The sequence below is a fragment of the Onychostoma macrolepis genome, chromosome 25 (assembly GCF_012432095.1).
Source record: "Onychostoma macrolepis isolate SWU-2019 chromosome 25, ASM1243209v1, whole genome shotgun sequence".
NCBI lineage: Eukaryota > Metazoa > Chordata > Actinopteri > Cypriniformes > Cyprinidae > Onychostoma > Onychostoma macrolepis.
This window is the reverse complement of record NC_081179.1, coordinates 4192658-4210194: the sequence shown is the minus strand read 5'-3', so window position 1 is coordinate 4210194 and position 17537 is coordinate 4192658. Positions and strand designations below refer to the sequence as shown.

The 17537-nt window shown below is 37.7% G+C and overlaps 1 long non-coding RNA gene and 1 pseudogene across 4 annotated transcripts; one reads left to right on the top strand and one right to left on the bottom strand.

Moving 5' to 3' along the window:
• The first annotated feature begins 3306 nt into the window (after window positions 1-3306).
• LOC131534988 (uncharacterized) lies at window positions 3307-5891 on the top strand (annotated as a pseudogene).
• Window positions 5892-9274: 3383 nt separating this feature from the next.
• On the bottom strand, window positions 9275-15311 carry LOC131533920 (uncharacterized). Of its 4 annotated transcripts, XR_009269237.1 has the most exons (6): window positions 14890-15311; window positions 14352-14626; window positions 13649-13735; window positions 13210-13304; window positions 11880-11971; window positions 9275-11115 (listed from the first exon to the last, which is right to left on the bottom strand). It is a non-coding gene; the product is annotated as an uncharacterized LOC131533920 (long non-coding RNA). The 4 variants fall into 4 exon arrangements; XR_009269239.1 differs by lacking the exon at window positions 14890-15311 and having other exon boundaries at window positions 9276-11115; window positions 13210-13324; window positions 14352-14696; XR_009269236.1 differs by lacking the exon at window positions 14890-15311 and having other exon boundaries at window positions 9276-11115; window positions 14352-14693.
• Between the last annotated feature and the right edge of the window lie 2226 nt (window positions 15312-17537).

The following is a 17537-nucleotide window of genomic DNA, read 5'->3' as shown; positions in this document are numbered from 1 at the left end:
TTTATGTTTGAGTATTTTCTTCCTAAACTATACCTAAACTTTTAACTTAACCAGCTATGTGTCATATAAAAACTTCAAAAGGGGACGCATCCTTTGATAAATGAACAGCTAGCCAAAGTTTACGATGCCAGATCCCCTCAAAAACTCGTTAGATTGCAAATGAGTTGCGTCTCCAGAAACACCTTTAGATGTTTTACAGCAACTCTCTTGATCTGATACGGTCGCGTCGTCAATCATACGTCCAGACACACAGTGTCGTTCTCATTTCGCTGCCCCCTGCGTGAGACGAAATATTTACATTTCGTGCTATAATGTAAAAAGTTTAGGCATCTAATTATGGCTAAAAAAATCCAAAGACGTCCGAAACATTTGCTTTCATTCCGGTTTCCGCTCACATGCGCGTGTATGCGTTTGAACCGTTATAGCAGGCTAGAAAGTTTAAAGATTGACAAAAATCAAAGAGTAAATAAATGTATTATACTACTAAAATAAAATAAAACAAGACAAACAACCTTTTCCTGTGGCTTAGAGGCGATTTTTATAAGAAAAAATAAAAACCTAATTTTTAAAAGTGAAAAAAGTCTGGGTTATATAACACGTCAGAAGTCTTAAACTTGACAAAAATAGAAGAGTAAATAAAGGAATTACTAAATTAAGTGCGAATAACTAAACTAAAGTAAATAAAATAAGCAGCATTTCCCTGCGGGTTAGGTAGGCCTACTGTTTGTTTAAAAGGTAAAAACTAGACTAACCTAATTTTAAAATGAAAAGCTTTAGGATGAGTGCCGAATTGTTTCATTAATTAAGAAATGCTAAAGATTTATTAAAAATAACGTTCGTTCTAATGTTAAAACATTACTTTAATTCTTTTAAATCTTTGCGTCGGTCTCTCCTCACGCTGTTAGGGGATGGCGGAAGGCGTGGTCTGGACTCAGCGGCGTAAACGCATTCTGAGTTTGACGCGCTAGTGTGCGGTTATCTGACGGATGGGCTGCTCTTTTTCTTTTGTTTAATTTTTGTAACAAGATTTTGACTTTTTACTTAACGTTCGCTTCTGATGGTTTTTGTTGTTGTTTTGTTTTAGAAGACGGTAAGATAAATCAGCTCTATTTGCTGTAACTTGTGAGAAAAGCTACCTTTTAATCTGTAATGATAGAACGTTGTAAAGTACCTTAACGTTCGCTTCTGATGGTTTTTTTGTTGTAGAAGATGGTAAGATGAGTCAACATTATTTAGCTTGTAATGTTATGCTATTGTTTTAACAAACACGTACACTTCTACTTCTTTTTATTTAACTTAAAACGTTTTTAAACTAGTTAGAGTTCGTTAGAACAACGCTAGCAAGTCGTTGCTCATTTTACGTATATGTTTGATATTTTTTGTTGTTATGTGTGCGTGAAAAACTCTAATAAAAACTTCCCTTTGTCCCGTTTAACACAGTTTCACAATTTAAAGTTTAAACACATAATAGTCTTCAATGGCCCACACACAAAAACACGGTTCCCAAAACATTCATAAATACCTTAGGATCACTGGGCAGTAAAAACAGATGCTGATTTAGATGGGTGGGGGCGGACAAACAGGTGTCCAGTTTGGGTGGGTGGGAGGGGTGGGGGGTCTTATCTTTATGAGAGGGCAATAAATCAAAAATTTGGACACAAAGCATACTGTGATCTCTCTCATGCTGGCCGAGCAAAAACGGCAGTGGTTTGCTGCAACACCTGTTGCACTGCTGCAGCTTAATGTGTCACCTCTCTGAATCCTTTTAAGTCTCTACAAGAGATGAAAGCACCACACAATTATTTCAACGTTGACAAATGGGATTAAATAACTAATCTATAAAGTAACAATAACTCTCAAACAATGCATTTAACAGAGGAAAGTAAAACAAACTATTTATATTTATGAATACCCACATGAAAAATACTATAGTAATTTATAGTAAATATATACCCATAATTATTATTTTTTAAGTCATTGAGACCAGTGTGTGTTCCATATAGTTAAACATGTCACTATTTTGGTAGAATGCTAAAAACATGAAAATTTTCCAAAAATTATGAAGCCAAAATGTTACCGGATACCAGGAATGACCCAACTGCATTTGGTGGTTATCAGTGTATTTCAAAGGTACAAAACAGATTTCAGTACTTCAGTAGGTTGGTATATTAACATTATATCAGTTAATGACATTACGGTATTTAACTGTAAATTTAAGTTAAAACCGTAAAACCTAAAATGTTGTTGCCATAGTTTTTTACGGTAGAATTCCGGCAACCACAGCTGCCGGTTTTTTACCGTAAATTTTACGGAACTTTTTTTTTTTACAGTGGTAGCCTATCATCTACATCATGTAGCCTATAGAAATAGCCTACTTAATTGTGTCTGCTTTACTATAAAACACAAGCTCATTGCGACCGATTCAGAGCCGTAGCCTCACACATATTCACAGGTACTGAAACCTAACTTGTTGAAAGAAGATGAATTAAAGTGCCAAGATGACATTGTGTATGTAACATACAAGTTCAGACTGATGAGTGATTTTTTCTGTATGTCTGCAAAGACAACTTCCTTTTTTTATCCACTGTTGTTTGGGCTTGTGTAAAGTTTAATAAACATTTAAAATTTTATTTTTAATTGAACACTTTTTATAGTTATTTAATTTGTAGCACAAATAGTTTTATTATTTAATATAGCCTATAACTCCTTTCCAAATTTCCATAATGTTCCTGTTCATCCAAATACTTTCATAAACCTCTTGACCACCACTCTGCATTCACCTCAGATTATGAACTGCTTTTGAAATCATTAATAAATAACTAAAAAATAAAACTGTATATGCACATGAAATCTTAAAATTAGTGCAATGTTTAAGTTATACTTATTTATTGCATGTCTGTAGGCTATTCCTTCAACCCTATATCAGTCTTAATGTGCTGCTTTGTGAGTTAGTAAAAAATAAAAACCCAAATGCTTTCTTTATTGAACCTTAAATACACCTGAAACACAATAATTTTTCAGTTATTGTTTTTTTTTTCTACCAAAAAACTGCTACATATACAGCTGTGCCCCCACAAAATGATTTAATTTAATTTAACATAATTAAGAGTTGGGGGGGGGAGGCTGAAACCAGTTTCCAGGAACCTGCCACGTGAATCTCAGACAGTCCTCCTCCTCATTTTAAAAACGCCTCGCACGCGTGTCTGCGTTCACTCGCGCGCTCTCCTCATCAGCTTTCATTCATACAGTATTATCATCAATGGTTGCGCTCTCTTCCATGTGCATGCAATGAGACTCTCATCACTCATGAATATTTCTCAGAGCAGTGCGGGTCTCGGCACAGTGCTGCCTCTTACTAGTTTCGAGAATGTGCTTTTATTTTTCTTTAATATAATTCACGCCACCGCCATTATTTTTGTCAACGCGTCCGTGTTTATCGCCATCCTGATGAACAGATCCCTGCGGAACGAGAACCGCTTCATGTACATGCTCAGCACGTGTCTCAGTGACTTCTGCGCGGGCGTCACTTATTATTATGCTGGAGTTATGGATGTACGCGATTTTTATGATTCCCCGACTCGCACGTTCTTTCTTGGTCTCACTTTTCTGGGTCTGTCCTTTATAGCGATTCTGGCCGCGCAAGCGGACCGCTACCACGCGGTCTCTGCGCCTTCATATACTCGCAGCGCATGACGCGCAACAGAACCCTGCTGGTGATTCTGGGTTACTGGGTTTATCTTTTTCTAATAGCGGTTGTTAACAATTCGGTGCCTGTAGAGGTTGCTCAAAGAGTGACGTTCATTGTTGCTTTTGTGGGGGGCATTTTCAGTATCATTATCATGATTGGGTTGAACGTCAGACTGTTCTTCATCGCCAAATTTCAGCTAGGACGCGAACCGCCGAGCGAGGAACGCGACAACAAACGCGCGTCCATTTATCTCATCGTAATAGTGGCCGTGTGTTTTCTGATCACGTATTTGCCTTTTTTTCTTCATGCTTTTGTGTGTAATTTTAGGGGTTCTTCATGCTATTTGTTCAAAAATGAGGGCACAGACCCTCTGCGCATTTTGGCGCGTCTCAATGCAGTCACCACACCATTACTGTACATCAGAGGCTGTACTCCACTCAGGAGCACCGTAATGATTAAAGTCTGGAGAATACCATGCTACAAGAGTAAAGGGTAAATCTATCACACACACACACGTGCACTCTCATTGAAAATCTGAAATAACAGAAATGTATAAGCCTGAAAATAAATGAAATCTTTGTAAAATCTTTCAATAGTAAACAGCTATATCTGTATTCTGATAGGCTACATGAAATCCTTATCCAGTAGTGATGAATAAGTCATGAAAAAAGTCATGAAATTTCCAGGGATGTTGTGCTGGTCTGCAAATTGAAATCTTTACTTTTGTTAGTCAATGAAATCCAGACCTACCAACATGAAACATGCAGCAGGCCTTTTTTGGTTTTGCCCAGTAAATTCCTCTTCTTTTTTCCATCCATACATCCATTTTCCAACCCGCTTTATCCTCTGAAGGGTCACGGGGGGCTGGAGCCTTTCATCTCGGCCACAGTCGGGATACACCCTGAACAGATCTCACACACACACACACACACACACACACACACAGAGACCTGCAGGTGATTTTACAGTATCCAATTCACCTGCTGCATGTCTTTGGATTGCGGGGGAACCCATGCAGACACAGTGAACGTGTAAACACACAGAAAGGCCTCTCACTGAGCCACTGTGACACCCACTTCTTTCCTGATTTTCTGGCTAATCTCACTCATAGATGTATTTATTCCCACAATTTTTCTCTTCCTGATTTAACCTTTTATCTGTTCTCTGTTGCACTCATATGTTTGACATTATGACAAAAGCTGTTTTATCTTTTATCAGAGTGAAGCCACAGAATATGAAGACTGTAGACAAGATGTAGCAGGATGTGACAAACTTCGAGTGACAGGACTTTTTGAAGAGACTTTAAGAATACACTGCCTGGCCAAAAGAAAAATGTTATCATTTGGATTTAAATAAGCAAATGCTTGAGAGTTCATGACTGGATCATTAATGCAGTGATTAATGTTGTAGCATGTTATATGGTTGACAACAATTCTCTTAACCCTGACTGATGCAATGTACAGCTTTTTATTTCTTAAACATGTTGGAAGATGTATTTCATGGCCATACTTCAGGATGATGATCCCAGGATTCATTGGGCTCAAACTGTAAAAGAATGGTTCAGGGAATCATTTTCACATGAATTGACCACCGCAGAGTCCTGAGCTCCATTGAAAGTCTTTGGATGTGCTGGAATCAACTTTACAGAGTGGTTTGACTCTCCCATACTCAATACTAGATATTTGCCAAATATTAATGCAACTCTTAATGGAAAGAAATGTTGTGATGTTGCATAAGATTTTGAAAAACTGCCATGATAAATGCACATGATAGTAAAATCTAAAAGCACTGCGACAAAATATTAGAGTGCAGCAACTTTTTTTTTTGGCCAGGCAGCGTATATTTAAATATTCAAACACAAAAGTTAGAGCTAACTCTATGAGCAGTTTCATGTCTGTCCTTTTCCCACTTGTCTTGACATGTTTGTATCTTGAAATAGCATTTAATAGGGCAAATGTATTATTGCTTATGCATCTTTCTTAAGACGTAACTTGTTGAAATTATGAAGTGCCAAGATGACATTGCGTACATGACATCTGTATGTACAAGCTATGACCAATGAGGGATTTTTTCTGTGAATCTATAGGCTGTCCAAAAACAACTTACTTTTTTTATCTACTGTTGTTTTTATTGCTTTGTGTAAATTAAAGTTTCATAATCGGTAAAAATGTTATTTTTTTATTGATCACTTTCTATTTTTAAATTGTCGCGCAAATACTTTTATTTAATATATAACCCCTTTCCCAATTTCCATAATGTTCCTGTTCGTCCAACACCTTTTAAACACCAGCCTGCATTTGCCTCAAATTATAAACTTCTTTCTGAAATCATAACTCAAAAATAAATATGTTTATATGAAATCTTAAATATAGTGCAGTCTTTAAGTTGCACTTGTTTTTTACTGTCTCTATTCCTTCTACCCTACACGTCATAGTATGCTGCTTTGTGAATTAGTAAAAAAATAAAAACCCAAATACAGTGTACACAACTTTATTTCCAAAAAAGTTTTCAAACATTTTTCAGTTATTTATTTTTGAATCCATGTATAATGTCTGATATTTGATTAATGAATCTATTTTAAAACGAAATGACTAGATGCACCGAATTAGCCGATTTTCCACGTGCTCGGAAAACAAGGGCCGGACTGAGAAAAAAAAAGACAAAATACACCCACAACAAATTTTGAAACCACTGACAGACCTATTCTTTCCATGGTCATCACCATCAAGGTTTAAATCCTTAGGCCGGGGGCATGCAAAATAATTAAAGGTTCTCTCTTGAACTGCACTTTTATTTTCCTTTTCAGTCTCTTCATTTTCCCTGATATCTTTCTGTCTGTCACGTGCGTTAACTTTTTTCGATGATTTTCTTGTAGGCCTACCCATCACAAACAGAACATACTGTCTCCACCTTGTTGCAAAAAAACCACCGGTAATTTGTCTGCATGTAATATTTATTTTAAATTTAATATATATAGGCCTAAACAAAATAAAATATTTTAGTTACATTACTACCATGTTTTATGAGCCTAAATACTCAAGATTTAATTTTTTTTTTTCTTCTTGATGAGTGTGGCAAAACCATGGTTAATTTGAGGTTACCATGGTTCAGAGCCAGCGCCAGCACATCACTGATTATTACACAAGTTAATTAGGCCTATCCCAACAAAAAATAAAAATAATGTGTGACCCATTCACGTAGGCTATTTGTCGGACTGTAAACAAACCTGCCTCTGGGTTAATACAGATTGTGCTTGGCTGTTAACACACAAGACAGTGCGCTCATGAAAATACGTATTTATTACACCAAAAAACCTCCGAAAACTTGTGGTATTGATACGCAATAATGGACTTTGGCGTGCATATGATATGAAATTTGTTGGCGTGCATATGACCTGCTGTGCTGGAAGCTTACGGAGCAATTGATGGACATGTGATGCACAGAATAACTCTTTTGCTCCTTCATGATCCCAGGACTGAAGCATGCCAACAAGAGCTTGAACTCGTACAGCAAATTGACCAAACCCAACAGGATCTCCGGAACATACAACTGGCAAGTTCTTTATAGCAGCAATCTCCCGAAGCACCAACTGGTGGGGTTGGCCATACCTTTTCTGGAGAGCCTTTAAAGCAGTAGTGTAAGGCTGGGTATGATGGGCATAAGCCAAGGCTAAATGTCAGGCTGCATCAAACTTCAAACGATCCAGAAGAATGATACTAATATTGCTCAGGTTCCTCTAAGCCGCATTAGATTCTTCAAAGCCATGTTCAACATGGCAAACTCATGGGGGTCATCACTCTTCAAATATGGGAATGAAAGCCTTTCAATAAGGGCTGACCTTGAGGGCTGTAAGGCAGGCATCATTGTTTTAGGCACAGTCACTGCTGTCGGAATGGACATATGCTGATCAGGTCCCATCTGTTGTATTCCAGTTGGAGAAAGTGCAGCTGTTCGATTCATATCTCTTTGCTGCTCTTGAGGTACTGAAGCATTGACATCTCTGGAGGTCAAAGGATTCAAGATGGACATAATGGAAGGATTAGCTTGCTGCTCCATAGCTGTTCTAGTTTGATGGTGCAAGGAAATTTGATGAGGATTACCAAGATATGCATAGGGAAATCCTATCCTAGATCATAACATACTTCTAGAGAGACTGGAAAACTGGGTCGGGCTTTCTGGGATGGTACTCAAATGGTTCAGGTCATACTTAGAAGGGAGAGGTTATTATGCGAGTATAGGAGAGCATAAGTCTAAGTGGACATTCATGACATGTGGAGTCCCACAAGGCTCAATTCTTGCACCACTTGCACGCCCGAAAACCGCCACAGGCCAATCGTGGCTTAGCAACCGTTACTAGGCGCGGAAGGTCTGTCAAGCTTTTGAGAGAGGGAAACATGCCGAAGCGTTGTGCATATGGATTGTGCAAATCTGATACCCGGTATCCTAAAAGTTTGGACGGGGTGGTGGAATTTTTTCCCTTCCCGAAACTTAAAACCCAAGGGGAGAAATGCCGTTCCCTGTCTCTAAGGACGACTAACTCAGAGCTTGCCTACCTGAAACACACACGCACGTTCAACCATTGGCTTTAGCGACAACTACCGATGATATTGGCACTGCCCTTATTTTGTTACCCCTTGGCTTGTGCCACTGCTGTGGTAGACTCGTGCAGGAGGACTTTGTTTGTGTTGTTGATGTATGGCTCAGCTCAGCATCTCTGGCTCTTGCCAGGTCCAAGGTATAGATTAGACCCACGACGTATGAGCAGTAGCCTGGCGCGCTAAAAATATAAGCTGGAGAATATTATCATTGCAAAGTGGTCAGGCTAATATCTTGTGTTTATTCCACAAGATTTATGGATAAGTTGTTTGATTTATAATTATTAGATTATTTTCAAATTTCACTTACCCTGCTGTGCATGAACATAGCGGTTCCTCAATTTGTGTGTTTCCCATTTGAATGGTCAGCGTATGAGGCGGCTGCTGCTTGCGCTGGGACCTATAGGCTTTAGCTTCAATTTTGATTAAATTATTCTCTAATCGGTTGCATATTATATCGTGGATATATCCCTCGAATGCATACTGCAGTCCCTTTTGTCTTGCCCTCTCAGATATTTCACCTGTTCGCCAAAAATTACTAATTATCTCTTGGGAATGTCTGACACCGCTGCATACATACTGAAATAGACGTGCCAGGCGCAAAAGCTTGACAGGCGTAGCAACAGTAACTAAGGAGGGCGGGGCTTAGCAAAGGGTCAATTTGCCTATCACAGCTATGCTGATGATACCCAGATTTACCTAGCCTCATCTCCAAATGACTATAGCCCCATTGACTCCGTCTGCCAATGCATTGATGAAATAAACTGTTGGATGTGCCAGAACTTTCTTCAGTTAAATAAGGAGAAAACTGAAGTCATTGCATTTGGAAACAAAGATGAAGTTCAAGGTGAATGCATACCTTGACTCTAGGGGTCAATCAACTAAAAACCAAGTAAAAAGTCTTGGGGTGATTCTGGAGACAGACCTTAGTTTCAGTAGTCATGTCAAAGCAGTAACTAACCCAGACAGCACACGTAAGTCTGGCCGACGTCGGCCCGATGTACAAAATTTCGTCGGCACGATGTCGCTCAGGGATCGTTTGCTAATCGGCAATACGTCGCCGCGACGTCGGCCTCTGATCGGATATGCCCTCCGGCCGATGTTGGGACGACGCAGCTGTAAATCCCGGCCGCTCTGCGTGGACGCGGTTCACCGGCGTTTTGCTCATCGTTACGGACCACCTGCAGCTGCCGCCGCTGGTTTATAATAAAACAATACACACCACTCTCAAGAACAGCTGCAACTTTATTAATATTTTCATTTAACACATTACACATACAAATACATTTACATTTACCAGATGTTTTGATCAAAAGCGGATAATTCACGATTATTTGTAGTCTTTTGAAAATTAACCATGATTTTACCACAGCATTTGCAGTAAAACCATAGTAAACTGAAAATTAACCATAGTTTTACTACAATCACCATGGTTTAACTATGACTGTTGCAGTAAAACCATAATAAGTACAAAAATAACCATTACTATAGCATTTAAAGTAGTAAAACCATAGTAAAAATAAAATCTACCATAGTTTTACTACAGTAACCATGGTTTAGCTATAACTGTTGCAGTAAAACCATAGTAAGTACAAAAATAACCATTACTATAGCATTTAAAGTAGTAAAACCATAGTAAAAATAAAATCTACCATAGTTTTACTACAGTAACCATGGTTTAACTATGACTGTTGCAGTAAAACCATAGTAACTACAAAATAACCGTTACTACAGCATTTGCAGTAAAACCATAGTTACAACATTTACCATAATTTCAAAAACTATGGTCACTATAGTCATAGTTACCAGTTTTACTGAAGTATTACTACAATGTTACTATAGAATATGACATCGAAGCATGGTTTCAAAAAAAAAAAAAACACATGGTTACTATAATCATGCTTGCTACAGTTTTACTATAGTAAAACCATGGTTAAATATTGTATAAGTATAGCACTTTTCACAATACTTATCATTTCAAAGTAGGTTTACAGAATATGCATATTTCAAGGTTACAATTTAAAAACATCCTTTAATCAGCCAGAGGTGACTGAGACTCACTGGGGAAGACCATCTTCTGGCAACAAAATAATGTCCATATGACAGTAGTTCATAAAACAAGTCATGTGTTCTGTGCTGTCAGCATCGAAGGCTATCTTCATGGCAAAAACTGAGTTACAATAATACAACAGTTGCATAAACACAAATTAAAAACCAGGCAAACAATAAATAAGCAGTTAAAAATTTTAAATAGCATGATAAAAATTCTAAAATATTTTTATTTAAAGTCTCTATTTTTGTGTTCAGTTAAACATTATCCTTCAACATTATTAAAGGGTAAGTTCAACAATTTTCAGTCCATTTTGTATTGTTACAATGTTGGTAACATATGTAAAAGAACAATGTTTATTCTTTCTCCAAGATACCCAGTGTATTTGTCAGCAAAACTGATGCAAAACAGCATTTTTTCATTTAGATGCTGCAGAAGTGTTTGTGTCATTTTGTCAAAACTCATTTCATTTTGCGTTATCTTGCGAAGTGCTGCTTACAAATAAAAGGGGACAAATAGGGTCCATATAACTCAGAGAAAGAGTAAATATTGTTCATTTACAGATATTACAGACGTTGCAATAATACAATAGCGGGTTGAAAATTGTCAAACTTACCCTTATAGGCAATATAAGGATAATATTTGTTTTGTGTGTCCAGTGTTTTGTGTGTCCATGTACAGTTGCCGTCATCTGTAGTCTTTGTGAGCGTTGGCATCTTCACAAGTGAGTTTGGATCCAAACTGGAGCTGGCTTCATCTCTAGTAACCTCGGGATGGGCATCCTAAGATAGAAACAGGAAATCAAAAGAAGAAAGTTTAGCATAGCTGCTGTTCATATCATTCAGACATATAACTGGAGTGCAAGGTTATCAGATGTGTTGTGTGAATACTTGGCTAAAACTACACATGCCACAGTATATTTAAGTGGGTGGAACATCATATTTGTAATTTACACTACTGTTAAATGTTTGGGGTCAGTAAGATTTTTTTACGTCTTTGAGAGAAGTCTCTTCTGCTCACAAAGGCTGCATTTATTTGATCAAAATGAAGTTAAAACTATTTAACAATAGTTTTCTGCATATTATGCAATGTAATTTATTTCTGTGATCAAAGCAGAACATTCATTACTCCAGTCTTCAGTGTCACATGATCCTTCAGAAATCATTTTGATACGCTGATTTGCTGCTCAAGAAACATTTCTGATTATTATCAATGTCAAATGCGGTACTGTTTTAAAACTTTATTCACCAAAGAATCCTGGAAAAATGAAGCAGCACAGCTGTTTTCAACGCTGATAAGAATCAGAAAATTAATATGATTTCTGAAGGATCATGTGACACAAAATTCAGCTTTATCATCACAGGAATAAATTATCTCTCCAAATATATTCAAATAGAAAACAGTTATTTTAAATTGTAGTAAATTGTAATAATTTCATACATTAAACTGTGGTTGGCATAAGAGACTTTCAAAAACATAAAAAAAACAAAATAATCATACCAACCCAAACTTATGAAACAGTGTGTATGTTCGAGACTTTACTTACTAATCCTGCGGTTTATAGCATCTTGGTGATGTTGTCTTACAGGAGTTCACACTGACTCTGCTGGGTGCAGCAGGCCATCAGCACTGAAGAATCTAGGAACAAAACAAGCAATTTGACACAGAGCCAACAATATTTAGTTTGCAACTCCAGATTTATTAGAAGGAAACGAGCTAGAGCAGCAGTAAAATGCAGATAAAAGAAAGAATAATATATATAGCAATATAATAACATATACATATATAAATAAATAATACTACTAATAATATAATCTTAAGATAACAGAATCTATGTTTTTAGTTTTAGGTCGAGTGTCACTTATGTTCAGATAAAATCTTACTAAACAAGTCTCTAGTTTTGTGTTCAGTTAAACATTATCCTTCAACATTATTAAAGGGTAAGCTAAAACATTTTCAGTCCATTTTGTATTGTTACAATGTTGGTAATATATGTAAAAGAACAATGCTTATTCTTTCTCCGAGATACCCAGTTACAAGCATTAGTGACAGAATCATCAGCCAATCAAATTTTGAAGTTCAATGACAGCCCGCCCTCTGGGTCTAGTGACGTGCCCAGTGCTACCCCCAGCATTATCCCGCCCTTTTAGTGAGGGATTTCCAAGGTACGAAAGTGAAATTCAATGAAAAGAAAATGACAGCTGCAGTCATCGGCGCCTACACCAGATCTTGTTGCCTAGCTACTAAAAACACCTTTTCAAGGCGCTCTTTTGCAGACAAACGAGAATAACTGAGAAAGGAAGACCTACACCCAAACTGAATTCGCTAACAAAGGCCAGCAAAGTTTTTATGCGCCATTTCAAAGATTGCAACTATGAGTGCTATGAGTGGCTAACAGCTAGCACCGAGCACAAGTTATTTTGTTGACGTGTTTACTTTTTAATCCAAGTAAAGAGGCATGGAATGATAGACCCAGGGACTTTATTTACAAGTGACAGGTGAGTGCTTTATTATTTGATGAGTATTGTATCATGCATATTGTTATGGAGGTGTACATGGTGCGTTGATAATACTGTGGTGTGGTGTGTGGATGTCCAGCATTTGTACAGTTTTGCTGCTTTGGGCACGTTGTCATTTTAGAGTGATGTGAATGTGCATAGTGACTTGTGTATTGGCAGATTACTTTTACAGATCATGATGTAGGGAAATTTACTCTGCATTTAACCCACCCTAATCTAGCCTACTGTTGAAATTGTTGATCAGCAGTCACTGTTGTTGAGAGCCTGTGTGCGGCATAATATGTGCATTACGCATATGGCTACGTTAGCTGTAACAGAGATGTGTAAAATGTGTACATGTAGTTTACAGTTGCTTACTGAAGGCCCTGACTGAAACCCCAGGGTACGCCACTGTCTGACAATAGGTTCACTCCAACTCTGCTGGGTGCAGCAGGCCATCACCACTGAAGAATCTAGGAAAGAAACAAGCAATCTGTCACAGAGCCAACAATATTTAGTTTGCAACTCCAGGTTTATTAGAAGGAAACGAGCTAGAGCAGCAGTAAAATGCAAATAAAGAATAATATATAACAATTATTAACAAATATATATACACACACACACACACACACACAACAAATTCTACTACTACTACTAATAACAACATAATCTTAATATAACAGAATCTATGTTTTTAGTTTTAGGTTGAGTGTCACTTACGTTTTGATGTCAAGGCCTTCTTAAAATTGGCTAAATATATTTTGAAAAATGCACATTAATATATTTCATGATCTATATTTCAGCTTCTTCAGTTCACCTGTATTTTTCTAAGTCAGTAGCTCCCTTCAGAAATGTTGAAATCTTGGAGCTTCCCTTCTGTTATGTAGAGTTTCTTTCTGTCCTCCTGAAATCACAGAACAATTTTTATTAATATTTGTTTACCATGAAATATCAAAACTTGTTTTCAGTCGATTACACTCTCCATGTAAGTGATGTCATCGATTCAGTAAAGTCTTTTCCAACAACCCTTTGACAAATCGCCAGGAAAACCTTTACAGAGCTAACAAAATCTCTCATATGGGTAGTTGACATATCAATGTGTCCTATGGTGTGACAGCAAAAAAAAAAAAAAAAAAAAAAAATGTAATTAAAATAAACTAACATTGAAGATAAACCTCTCTCATGCTATTTGTAACTCTAAGAATGAAGATACATTTTTCTCAAGTTATTTGTAGGTTTTTTTTTCTTCTACATTTTTGCTGTCACACCATAGGACACAGTCCAATTTTTATTTTATTCGAATATTTGATTAAAAGCCCAGGGTTTCATAAACACGAGCTCAATCTAGAGTTAGCCTACCTGAAAACTGCTAAGATGCTAACAGACTTTTTCGAAGACACTAAACCATTTCTATAAAATAAATATTTAATTGAAACATGTCAATAACAAGTACGAAACGTGTCAGGGACGTTTGTATGTAATATTTGTGTGATTAAGTTTAGGGATTATACAGTACTTACCTGAAATCAGTGAAACCCGCAGCGCGAGACTGAGATTACTGTTCGCCAGTAGTTGTGTCAACGCCCCGTTTCCATGGCAACTCTGCTCCCCGCTCGCGCAGAGCTCAACGCGCACACAGCATTTACACAAATAAACATATAGGATTAAAATATTACATTAATAAATTACAGTCTCGTTCAATTAATATTCAATAATGAACTTAAAACTCAATTTGTAGTTCAAAAAGCAACAGCAACAATAGCTCACCGTATAGAGACGGATTCTTTCTGGCAGCCTGTAAAAGAGTGAAAAACACGGCGAAAAAGCAGTTAGGACTTCTCTTTAATAATCCGCTTTAACATTTCCCCTCAGAGAAATGGCTGGAAACGCATTAAGGCATAAATATTAATTTTAAAAAATAGCTAAACAAGTTAGTTGGAAATTAGCCACAGTCTCTTCACCTGTGCTGTAGCACACCAAATGTGCCTAACCTTTTAAGTGTCACAGAGTTAACAAAGTAGTATTTTTTTTTGTAATTTAGCTGAAGTGAAATCTTACCTGAAAGCACAGATGTCACCGGGACCAGTGTCTTCTCTCTGTGGGTTGCTAAGAGATGAATAACTGGGCTCGCCGCAAACAGAAAAGCGCGGCATCGGCCTGCGGTCGTGAACCGACTCAGAGCCGACGACTGATGAGCTGGAAAACAGAGCACTGACCGAATTATATCGGCCTACGCCTGGCCGATGTTTATTAGATGTTTCAGGTAGTGAGGCCGACGTTTCGATATTGGGCCGACATCGGCCAGACGTACATGTGCTGTCTGGGTTAATCAGCATACTATCATCTCAAAAACATTGCAAGAATTAGATGTTTTGTTTCCAGTCTAGACTTGGAGAAACTTGTTCATGCCTTTATCATCAGCAGGGTGGATTATTGTAATGGCCTCCTCACCGGCCTTCCAAAGAAGACCATTAGACAGCTGCAGCCAGGATTCTGACTAGAATCAGAAAATTTGAGCATATCACACCAGTCCTCAGGTCCTTACACTGGCTTCCAGTTACATTTAGGATTGATTTTAAAGTACTTTTACTCGTTTATAAATCTCTCAATGGCCTAGGACCTAAATACATTGGAGATATGCTCACTGAATATAAACCTAACAGACCACTCAGATCATTAGGATCGAGTCAGTTAGAAACACCAAGGGTTCACACAAAACAAGGGGAGTCCGCTTTTAGCTATTATGCCGCCCGCAGTTGGAACCAGCTTCCAGAAGAGATCAGATGTGCTAAAACATTAGCCACATTTAAATCCAGACTCAAAACTCATCTGTTTAGCTGTGCATTTGTTAAATGAGCACTGTGCTACGTCCGAACTGATTGCACTGTATAATCATTTTCTATTCTTAAATGTTTTAAATTCTTTTTAAATCAATTTTTAAATCAATTTGTTTTTATTGTTGTGATTAATTCCTTAATAATAATAATAATAATTATTATTATTATTATTAATAATTACTATTTCACTTCCTTTTATGTAAAGCACTTTGAATTACCACGGTGTATGAAATGTGCTATATAAATAAACTTGCCTTGCCTATGGATGCCTTAGTCCTCCACTTGGAAAGAAGGGTGGCCAACTTGGAGCCATCCATGGAAAACCAGGCATATAAAAACGCATTTCCTTGCATTTGATCAGATGGAAAATGGCTTTGAGCCCTTCCTACTTGTTGATCACTGGAATAAAAACCTGGATTCATTTGATGACTGACTGAAGATAGCCATGGTGGACCATTACGTTGCTGATTCAAGCCTCCACCCATTACATAAGGATCAACAGCAGATTGTGACCTGAGGTTATCTGAGGGACGAAAGGAAGCTCTATCAGGGGTACATGGATTAGAAGGCTGCAAATGTTGTCTCTCTAATAGCCCTGTAGTAGTAGGTGCGGAAGAACTAGGTGGCACATCCTGAGATGGAGGCAAGGTAATTTGTTCACTAAACTTTGGTGGTGTAGAAGACACATTTCCCTGCTTAATTTCGTGTTGTCGTATACATTCACTCAACTCATCCACAATAGAATCTCCGGGGTTTACCTCGTTTTGTTGGTTCAGTTGAGTTGAAAGAGGACTCAATCCTAGAACTCCCAATCCCAATCTGTAAATATTGATGAATTAAATCCTTATCCATTAATAATGAATGACTGGAAAATTCAAGGGTCAAAAGATGCAGATTGAAACCTTCACTTTTGTTAATCAATGAAATCCAGACCAACATGAGACATACAGCAGCCAGCAGGCCTTTGTTAGATTTGCCCAGTAAATTCATCTTCTTTTTTTCCTCTGATGGGTCACGGGGGGCTGGAGCCTGTCCTAGCATCTCAGGCCAGTCAGGGCACCTGGACAGATTACTCACAGACACACACACAAATTCACACGTATGGGCAATTTTATAGTGTCCAATTGACTTATGCTGCATGTCTTTGAATTGTGGGTTAACTCATGCAGACACATAGAGAACATGCAAACTCTAGACAGAAAGGCCTCTTGCTGTCAGGCAACAGTGCTACTCACTGAGCCACTGTGCCACTCCCTTTTTCCCCCAGATTTTTCTGGCTAATATCACTCATAGCCATATTTCCTCCCATAATTATGCTCTTCCTGATTTAATCTTTTATATTTTCTCTGTTGCACTCATATGTTTGACATGTTATGGCAAAAGTTCTTTAATCTTTTCTCAGAGTGAAGCCACAGAATATGAAGACTGTAGACAAGATGTAGCAGGGATCTTCAGGATGTGACAAACTTTGAGTGACATGACTTTTTAAAGAGACTTTAAGAATACACTGCCTGGCCAAAAGAAAAAAGTTATAATTTGGATTCAAATAAGCAAATGCTTAAGGGTTCATGACTGGATCATTTTTGCAGTGAGGAATCATGTATGAATTGGCCACCGAGTCCTGAGCTTAACTCCACTGAAAGTCTTTGGATGTGCTGGAATCGACTTTACAGAGTGGTTTGACTCTCCCATACTCAATACAAGATCTTTGACAAAAATCATGCCATGACAAATGCACACGATTTTTTTTTTTTTTGGCCAGGCAGTGTATATTTAAATATTCAGTAAACATCTGTGAATCTAAAACACACAAGTTAAAACTAACAGTTTCATGTCTCTGTCCTTTTTCCACTTGACATGTCTGTCTGT